Source organism: Emydura macquarii, unplaced genomic scaffold (genome assembly GCF_026122565.2).
Source record: "Emydura macquarii macquarii isolate MOO-44397 ecotype Brisbane River unplaced genomic scaffold, CSIRO-AGI_Emac_v2 contig_3122, whole genome shotgun sequence".
Classification (NCBI taxonomy): domain Eukaryota; kingdom Metazoa; phylum Chordata; order Testudines; family Chelidae; genus Emydura; species Emydura macquarii.
The window spans coordinates 3,659,001-3,669,596 of record NW_027133259.1 but is presented as its reverse complement, the minus strand read 5'-3'; the positions used below and the strand labels follow the sequence as shown (position 1 = coordinate 3,669,596).

The 10,596-nt window shown below is 40.4% G+C and overlaps 1 long non-coding RNA gene across 1 annotated transcript; it reads right to left on the bottom strand.

Moving 5' to 3' along the window:
* Positions 1-584: 584 nt before the first annotated feature.
* Positions 585-4,754, bottom strand: LOC137141961 (uncharacterized). Its single transcript, XR_010916792.1, has 3 exons — positions 4,641-4,754; positions 1,337-1,462; positions 585-700 (listed from the first exon to the last, which is right to left on the bottom strand). It is a non-coding gene; the product is annotated as an uncharacterized lncRNA (long non-coding RNA).
* Positions 4,755-10,596: the final 5,842 nt, after the last annotated feature.

Sequence of the window (10,596 nt, the reverse complement as noted above, 5' to 3'; positions counted from 1 at the left end):
AGGTCCCTTCCAACTCTAATATTCTATGATTCTATAACTCTGAGTGTAGCCTGAGAAGAAAAGCTGAAGCCATTTTTCAGCATGATAAATTAAACCCTGCTACTTATCTGAGGCAGGACAGCAGATCAACTGAATCAGACATGGAGGAGAGATTCAGCAGTATGGATATGGATGTAAGGCGCTTGACCACAGCTAAGAGGAGATCACTCTTTTGTGCCATCTCTGCATAACCCTGATTGGAGGATGGGTTCTAGGATACTGGCTTTATTTAGTTGTGGCTGGAGGTAGCCTTTGTCTCAATGATTTGCTCAGGAATGGCAGATCAGATACTTGGTGGTAGTTAGGTCATTTACATTTACCAATGGCTTGGGAAGGCCATATGATTGTTGTTCTGGGGATTGGTAGCAAGTTTCCTTCTAAGGAGGTGTTCACATTCAGTTAGAAGGGGTCCCAGTTGCTCTCAGCTCTCTATCACTAGCCAAGAGCATGAACCAGAGTCCGTTTTTCTGCAGTACTTCTAAGATTTGCTGTCACTGAACTGGATGAATTCAGAAAGGAACGGTTATTGGGCACTCACCTGTAGTGCGGTTCCAACGGGCCATCTCAGATGTGGGTGATTTTCTTTGAGAAGTGGGCTGTCAGTTTTATTCTGAAACAAATGCATAAGTCTGGTGCCTGCTTTCCACAACAATGCCAAAACCTGGAAAGGAAGTCAAATTTTTATTTCTTAGTTTTAGGTATATAATGTGTCATGACATTTCAGTCTGCTAGATGCCACAATATCATGACTTGTTTTATAAATTCCCTGTGGTATATGTTAGATCCTTGTGTAACATGACAATGTCATGTACTAAAACAAGACATATTGCCTTAATTAAAGCAGTAGATCTGATTTATTCAGTAATTAGTAGTTACACTTGTCATTGACATAGCAGATTCTACTGGGGATGCCCACCTACAGACCACAGGCTAATACAAACAATATTTCCCCTGTGGGCAAGAACCTCCATAAATGACATTGATTAATGGGAACTAGAGGTCATGGGTAAAATTTATAATCCAGGTCTCTAATGTTTTTTAAATTAAAGAGGAAGATCCCCATAGCTTTTCCTGAAAAATTTAAAAAAAAAAAGAAGCAGCAGCAATTTCCCCTTTATCTCCACAGACATGTCAGCATAGTGGGCATTACATGACGGGCAATCTCATCCAAGGACCTAAAATTTGTGATTAGGTAATGATTTATAGCTTACCTTAAGCTCTGAAACAACTTTTAAAATTTTCATACAGTAGTTTTGACTGAGTAAAAGTTGAGTGATTTATGCTTTAATTTACTAACCCTTTTGCCACACCTTTAACGACATATCTTTTTCTTTCTTTTCCCACTGAGACAGATTTTCCATTACCAATGCAGAAAGAGTTGCCATTTCAAACATCAATGGAAGCTTCCATTTCTTCTTGGAATCTGTTTGAATTGCATATTTAAACCCTTTTCATTTTTTTGTAACATTAAAACAAAATAAACTGTCACAATGCACTTTAGAAACATTTACTATCACTCATTTTTTCTTTGTGCAAAATAAGTCCAATTAGACGGAGGAACGTATGCCATCCTATTATTTATTTTAAATGTGGACTGCTCTTCATACATTCATGAGTGCAACCAGGAGGCCTTATCTTGTATTACCCATCCCTTTAATAAACCAGTTCCGACAGTTTTAAAAGTATAACAAGTGCCTTTCACTTTCAAGTCCCTGGTTGAAATCCAGCTCAATTTGACAGTGAATAAGCCCGGAGTCACAAAGGGACTCGGTTATTGCTCTGAGCATGCCTACCAGATTGGGTCCCACAGGTGAAATAGGTACCTATCTTGACCAGGTTTGAGGATGCTCTGGGGCTTAGGCAGGAGACAGACATCCAGATACCGGTCTGACGCAATAGTGCACGTGCCCAGAGGCAGACTCTTTGATGCCTAGAGGACTGTTGCAACAAAATGTTTGGCACTTACAGGGTTGGGCAGTAGCTAAGTGGGGGTTTTGTGGAGTGCAGTAGTGCTTCACACTAGGACTTACCTAAAGCTGGGCTTTAACTATCTAAATCCCTTTGTGGACCCAATCCTAAATTACTGTCAGCTGGTTCCTTTAAAGTGAGAACTAGACCCTGATTTGAAGCCCACTGAAGTCAATAGGAATCTTTTAATTCACCCAGAGCATGAGGCTGCATCCCTAACCATCTTAGCTAATAGCCATTGATGGACCTATCCTCCACGAACTTCTCTAAATCTTTTTTCAAATCACTTATCTATCCACGATGATGCCAAAATCTTTCTTGAGTGGTAACAGCTAATGTATGTATAGTTGGGATTATGTTTTCCAATGTGCATTACTTTGCATTTATCAACATTGAATTTCATCTACCATTTTGTTGCCTAGACACCCAGTTTTGTGAGAGGGAGAATATAGGCCTGGGCTAGTGTTTGTGAAAACTAGTGGTGTTGGGCTGAAATAAGGTTTTGGGGCCAGTTCATATACCAAAGCATTGGGGTAGAATTGTGGGTTCGGGCAATGACTATAGTTGAGTCTGTCTTATGGTCTATGTTTGGCTCATGAACACTTCCTTCCTTAATTCAGAGTGGCAAACTTAAAAGAAGCTAAACCTCGAAACTTACAACTGGGCAATTTTATAGGTCTCACTGAGACTTAACTACGTCTACACTAAAAAAGTTAAGTTGAGCCAGCTACATTGTTTGGGTGCGAAAAATCCATGCCCCTGAGAGATGTAGCTCTACTGACCCAACTCCTGGTGCAGACAGCACTACTAGCTACTGCCTCTTGGGGAGGTGGATTAGCTACAGCGACAGGCGAACCCCTCCTGTTGCTGTAGTGAATGTCTACACTGAAGTCCTACAGCCGCACTGCAGCTGTGTTGCTATTGCAGTTTAAATGTAGACATAGCCTTAGCAATCACAGAATCTGATGAAAATAGTCTCAATAACATCAGATTATAAAGTCAACAAGTCCTCCCAACATGATGCTTGTTGTGTTCTCAAGAAGTGTAACACTACCAAAGACATTATAGAAATGCTGTCTTTAAATGTTCATAACTTGAAAACAACCAAAATTATTTTTCCTTCCAACTTGGCATTATTGTAAGTCCTATTGAAATCTAGAAAGCAACCAACTTTGTTGATTCTAGTTTCAGATTTGTCCACATACAAAGATCTGACCAGAGCATGGGAAGCGTATTTTTTTTTTCATGTTTGAATAACTCAAAAGAGCTCAACTAATGTCACCCAGAATTTAAGAAAGAGCCCATACAAACAAATTTCATCTCTGGGCTGATACTAAGCTTTGAAAATTTCAGCCTCAAAGGAATTTGGTGAAGAAACTTATGAGCAAGTGAAAAACAGCGTTAAAAGGGAATTTGGAAGTTAAAGTTAATTACAGCAGACATTCCCGTCACCTGCTTACAATATTTCATTTTTTTAAATGAATTTTATTTTGTTAAGCATATTTATTTGTTGGCTCCATACAGAGGCTATTCTGTGCCTGTAAGGCATTTGGATGGAATAGGAACTACAGAGGTACTAAACACTAGTGTAGCCAATGGGAGTCAAAAGGAGGCTTCACAGCTCCAGGCATTTCTTGTGCTTTGAATAAAACAACCTCTATAACAACCTACCGAAGCCTCATGGAAAACTTTAAACACATTGGCCCCACCGAAGTCAATGGCAAGATTCCCACCAACTTCAGTGGCCTAAGGATTTCACCCATTCCGTTTAGACAACCTGTCCAGGCCTCTTATTTTCAGTGCCACTTTTGACCACTTTGGGGCTGGTGATTTCTAAGGAGAGTTGAATCAAGATAAGATTGTTGATGCTTAGAAAACCTGTGTCTTATTCCAACCTTGAAGTCATAATTCTTTTTTGTGATCTCACAACTAACAGTTGTAGAGATGGATTCAGAGCCACATGTAGACTTCTGATGGGAATGAGCAACAGGATCAGCTAAGCTTCTAAGGAAGACCTCTTTTTCATACAAATGTTATCGAGAAATGAGGCAAAGCCCAGACAATACAAATTATAAAAGAAGAATTATTTTTACATAGGATGTTTTCCAGGAGGAGTCTGGGACACTGACCTGCCCTGATGCAGAAAACAAAGGTGTGTGGATGGAGAAAGAGGGGGTGGAGGGGGAATGTTCAAAACAGAAGACTTTCAGTGTGTTGTGGAGAGCAGAAGGGATGCACATTTCTTACTAGGGCTTTTCAGCTAAATGAAAATTTTCACCAAAAATTCATTTTATCTCAAAAATGTTTGGGTTTTTATTGAAATGACAGCCCAAAACTGAAAGGTTTTAAGTTTTTGATGAAAACCCAAAAAATGTAAATGAAAATTATTTCTGTTCTATCCCCTGAGAAAATAAGTCATTTCCTAAGCAGCTCTACTACTGATTTTTTTTTTTTAAGCACTGATATAGATACATGGCTTGCACTGATAAGTTCCACTAGTGCAGTATGTCTACTTTAGAGGTTTGCACTAGGGTAACTAAATCAATGTAGTTACACCAGTGCAAATTTCCATAGTTTAAATTAAGATTGGCTCTTGGTTTGCTTTGGTCTGAATTTATCACACCACTACCCACCTTTCTTGAGTACAGTGTCCTCTCGGGATTGTTGAAACCAGTGTTGAACCAGTCCAGACCCTATGAAAGAGATGTACAATGAAAAGACAAGCAAATAGGTGGCGAAAATAGGAAATGATCTCTGTTCATGGCCATCTAAATGTTAGTATCTTCTTTTCATTTTTGACTAATAGAATATAGTGAGAAACAGGAATTATTTGGTTACATTGGTCATCACTAGCAAGATCATAGGTATACATATCCATTATTTACTTCCAAACTCTTAACAATGCAAGATTTAACCTCAAAGTCTTATCTGCTTACAATGAATGGCCCTAATGAACATTTCTATTTTCTTTCAATGTGTTCTCAAAGGTTGTGTTTGGGTTATTCAGCCTGCTGGGCTTACCCTCTCTGCCCCAGTGTCACAGGCATATCTACAGATGACCAGGCCAAGATTTGTTTTCTGGTACCACTGTACCCCACCCACACCTACACACTCACACACTGTAACAGGCAACTCCCCATGTGATTAACATCCATTGCAGCTAAGCACCACATCATACATACATATTAACCTTTTAATTATGACCACCACAGGGATGCACAGTCCCTGTTACATGTCCTGTGGCTGACGTACTAAGTAACTGGAGAGCTAAACGAGACTAATATATCAGAATATCTGTGTGGCATTGAGGTGAACTAGGTTCAGAAACAAATGAACCTCTATGGAGACATCTCCCCACCCCCTTTACAAGGTGTAGGTGGTTGCCTCCACACAGCCCACCTCTCTGCCTGGAGGAATAATTGGGACCACCCAATCAGAAAGAACCAAGAGGGTGTTTCATTTTATGTAAAAGCTTTCCTTACCTCTCCATCCTTTGATGCAAACTTTCTGTGATTTCCCAGCACTAACTGTCCATCTTCAATACTTATTTGCCCCCATTACCATAGTGTCTGAGCACGTCACAAGCTTTAGCCTTGGGAGGTTTCGATTTTTATTGGTAAATGTTGTTTTCTGCATACACCCACAAGCCAACAAAAAAATACTTCCTTTGAAATTTACAGATAGGCAAAGTAAAAAATATACTGCCGGAGAACTTCTTAGAGTCAAAATCCAGAGATTTAGACTTTTGAATTAAGCTTGTTACAAAGGGATTAACAAATGAATAGCAAAAACAGGTATGATTTGTTTATTTAAGGATATTTACTTTGTGTGTGTGTATACACACACACACACACACACTACACTGCCTACAACATTTATATATTTTGACATGAAAATTTAAATTGATAAAAATCTTTTAAAAAACAACAAATATTATCCATCAAAATGATAAAAAATAAAAATTGAATTCTGCCAAGCCTAACAATCTTTAATGCATTTAGCTACACAACACCCCAATGAGGTAAGGCAACACTAATATCCCCATTTTCCAGGAGGGAGACCCAGAGAGATTAAGATCCACATTTTAAAAGCTATTTAGGCACTTGAAGATGCAGATTGTCACCTAGTGGGATTTTCAAAAGCACCTAGTGTGTAGGTGCCTAGGGAGTTACACACCAGGTTTTTATGAAAACCCCTGTAGGTGGCAAGTGGCATCTTTAGGCACATAAATACCTTTAAATATGCAGCCTTAAGTGGCTCACCTAAGGTCACACAGAAAGTCTGTGGAAGAGCAGGTCTCCAGCATCCCCCAATCATTGGAACAGCTTCCTTTCTGTTGGCGTTTGCTTCACATTGCCTCTGAGGCTATGTCTGTCTAATGGGCTAGGGGTGCAAGTCCCCTGCTTGTGTACACATAATCCTCAAGCTGGTGCAAGGATAAATAGCAGTGTAGTCACGGTAGCACCGGTAGTGGCCACGGAAGGAAGCGCAGGGAAGGAGTGCCAACCAGCCTCACTCTGACCCACAGCCCAGCCACGACCCCTGGCTCCCAGCCTGGCCACACCCCTGCCCCCAACTGCGGCCTCAGCTCCTGGTGTCCAGCCTGGCCACGGCTTCACACCTGACCATGCCTCTGCTCCCAACCCCAGCCTCGGCCTCCAGCCCCGACCGCAGCCAGGCCATGGTTCCGCTTCTAACCCAACTCTTGGCCGCGGCTCCACCCCCAGTCGCAGCCCCTGGCTCCCAGCCCTGACTGTGGCTCTGGCCCAGACCTTGGCCCCAGCTTCAGTTCCGGCCCTGGCTTCTGGGGGGCGGAGGTGTGGACCAGGGCAAGTGGGGGTTGCAACGTAAAAAGTTTGGAGATCACTGAGCTAGCTCAGTGAGAACTGGCAGGAGTAGGTGTACATGAGCAGGGGAATCACATGCCTAGCTCATAGTGTAGACTACTCTGACTAAAAGGCAAAATAAATAAATGTATAAAAACTTGCTCAGAATATATTGGAGCAAATCTGTCCCTCTAATAATGCCACGAATTCAATGATTTAAACTAGAAATGAATTTGACCAAATAAACTTCAAAAAATGATTCATGTTTGGTCATTTATGGTTTTTAAAAGCTTTTTCCGTTATTTAATATGCTCTGGATATGTGTCATCTTCTTCTGTGTGTTTGGTTGGTTTTTTAAGACTTCAAACTTCTAGGATTAGCAGGATGCTCCCAGCTAGGTCAGAGTAGGTTATTATGTGTCAGAGTCTGAAGCAGTAATTGCTGAGGCCTGACTGGATCCGCTCTGGGCGGTTGTGGGTGTGTGTACGTGTATTTTATTTTATGCACGTCTGTCAAAACTTGCTTAAGGGATTCAACCAACCATTTGTCAACAGCTTGGCAACGCAATGACTAATGGGAACAAGGTAACAGTCTACAAATGCTGGAAGGGTGTAAACAACAAGAAGAGAGAAAAATATTTCAAGGTATTTTAATGAGCAGTAATAGGATTCCTTTAGGAAGGGAAAAATTTATGAGGAAACAGGAAAAGTCTTCTTGTCAGTAGAGCAACATTTACAAACTGCTCTGGACAAAGCATTAGTAAAGGTACAGTAGGGAACAACTTGGACAGGTAGCCTGACTGGACTCAGACGTCACCTGATGCATTGTTATTGTGGACAGTTGCTTTGAACCCTAAAGACCCTGGCTTCTCTCTATTTCTGAGCTAAGGGCTGGCCTTCCACGCCGGCACAAAAAAATAGGCTTTGCACAAGGGATCAGAACAAAGATTAAGGAAGGAATCTTTCCCACCCTCGTAATTTGATACAGGGCAATTGTACTGTTGTGGCACCTGCCCCTCCTACTGAAAAGCCAAGAAGGGTGTAAGCAGGCTTTACACCTAGCTGCTCACTCAAACACTGCTCCTGTTAAACCATTTAGTAGCACATCTGGACAGCTGCTGTGGACTAGGCCAAGCCAAATTAAAACAATGATAAAAAACTATAATGGGTTGGTTCTGTCTACACTGGCTGGTCAAAATCTGTTTGAAAACCATGTTGAATCATTTTTTAACACAGCTCCAGTCTGAGCGTAAATGGATTCAGACTGGAAGCTGAAAGGGACTGTCTTCCTATTTATTCAGTGCCAAGCATATTTTGGGTGATACCATGATACAAGTAATATCAATTGCGGTCTAAGATCTCCCGACAAATACATGCAAAACTCTACTGCTGAACTATGTTGGTGGCTCTTCCTGATAAGAAACCTTTGGGTCAGCTAAAACCATTTTACACTTAGGATCAGAGAGCAGAAACTGGCTGCTTTATTAACCCCATCCCACCCAAATAGAGGTCATATACAGTGAAGAATCTGACCCCAACATCTTCCCATGGTACTATGATATGTAGACACGTATGACCCACTGGTAGTGTTCTGAGTAAGACAGAGGGTGCTCACCTTCTTAAATCTCTCTTTAAAGGGAAAGTTGAGCAGGTAAGAGGTGGCCCAGTTGATTAAGGCGGCTTCCTTTCTGGAATGCAGATGTGTCATAAAACCCACTTTACCACTTTTTTAGGTTTCTGATTTCATAGGCTGAGTAAGCCATTATTATACGAGGCACTGTCTTTTCAGAAGCAAAAGTAAGATATACCAAATGAAGTGGCACCCATATTAAAGTCTCCTATATAACAGTCAAAGAGGAATTACCAAACATCGTGTCTTGGCCTTGATATTTGTTGGTTAAACTTCCAGAACAAAGATCATTTACTGGTGTCTTATGTCCACACCCAGATGCATTAACTAAAATTATTTCCATTACAAGTCAATGTTAGGCAACAATTACCACACAATGGTGTCTGAGATACCACCGTTTCCCCCATACTTACATGTCCCAAATTATTCAGTTTCTTAAATCAATGCTCAGACATTCAATAGTGGGTACATCATTATGAGCATCAATAATTATGTATGCACTGCATCAATTTCCATGTAACACTGACTAAACTTCCAAAGCCCTATCCCAGCATGCATTGAGCTTAATTCATGTACCCAATGTACATTACATACAATGTAATTAATGTAACCCAAGAAGAATTATTTTGGGAAGCAAACGCTTGTTTGGCTGTTTCAAAGTCCCAGTCACACATTAGAAGAGATTTTCAGAACATTACACTTAGATTAGGAAACAACTTTTTGTGTAAATATTGTAATATTGGTTGGCATCATAGTTCAGAGGTATGTCCATGCTGGAGTAGAATAGAAGATATGCCACCTATTCATTAAGTTCTGCTACTCTAGCTGTGGTATCATTGGTAGCTTTTTAGGGTCAGAACATGCTGCATCAGTTTGCAATGGATTTTGTGTACAGAGGGTTAGGAATTTCCTGTAGAATTTTTTTTTAATTTTTTTTCCCTACAGAAAATGCAGTTTCTGCAAAACTGAAATTTTCTCTGGGAGAAATTCCAATTTTCAGCCAGCTCTAATTTTATGCTAGTATCAGTATTTATAGTGCTAAGGGACTACAAAACACACCAAACTATCTTAGCACTTCCACTGTGGGTACAGAACTAAGCAAGGCCAAGCACCTTGCTCTCCACTGACAAATTCTTTGCCACTCTACAGATTAAATCCCTGATATGCTACTGAAATAGATTAACCAGGTTCGGAAGCTTCCGCAGGAAGGAGGTCACTTATTCTTTCATGTGTAATTTGCCACCACAGGTATTTCGATCTACCTGTGTGTCCCCTGTTTAAACCTACGGCAGCACGCACATCTGCAGCTGGACGTGCTGTTGCTGTAGCAATCTCACCCTGCCTGTCAATTCACTGGCAGAGTCAGAAACAGGATGTCAGCATGTGGTGCCTCTATGCAGCGCTACTGTCTAACAGAAAGAGACAGTCTCAAGACTTCCCTCTGGGGTTCTCTTTAAAGGAATACGGGTAATTACTTAGGATATTTAAGTCTAATGTTAAATATTTACTTCTCCTGAGAAAACATTTAAAGTGGGTGGGACTTTTTTTTCTGATCCTTTGTAAAAAAAAAAATCAGATCCTTTCCCCCCATTTTATATCTATATTTTTAATGTTGATTTCCTTTTTCTAGCTGCTTTACCAGAAGATATTTTTGTATTGCAAACAGAACAGTACTGAACATTTCATCCCAGGTTTGAATTTGGTTGTTTAACATTTGTGAGCGTTCAGGAATTTCTCTTGTGATTCATGCTGTAAACCTTTAAAAACATGTTTTTAAAGATGGATGTGCACACTGCAGTTATCCTTAGGCAATTAATTTTGCCTTACTGTGTCCCATAAAAGGGCATGGAATGAAATCACAATAATTGCATTGCAAATGAAAATGTGTCTTATCTGAAACATAGCTTGTATCATCGGTACGTGTTTATATGCACACACCACTCTCTTGCAGACATAGCTCATTGTTTATTAAAAGTTGAACCAATATTCACTACCTTCTCTTCCCACACATTCCAAGTACTTCCAGTCTGACATGCCATCTATTATAGCTTCAGTCTAAAAGAACAAAAGAAGTGCTTATATTATCAACTTTAATAACTGGTGTCTGTTATGATAGGGTAGCTCACGAAGAGAA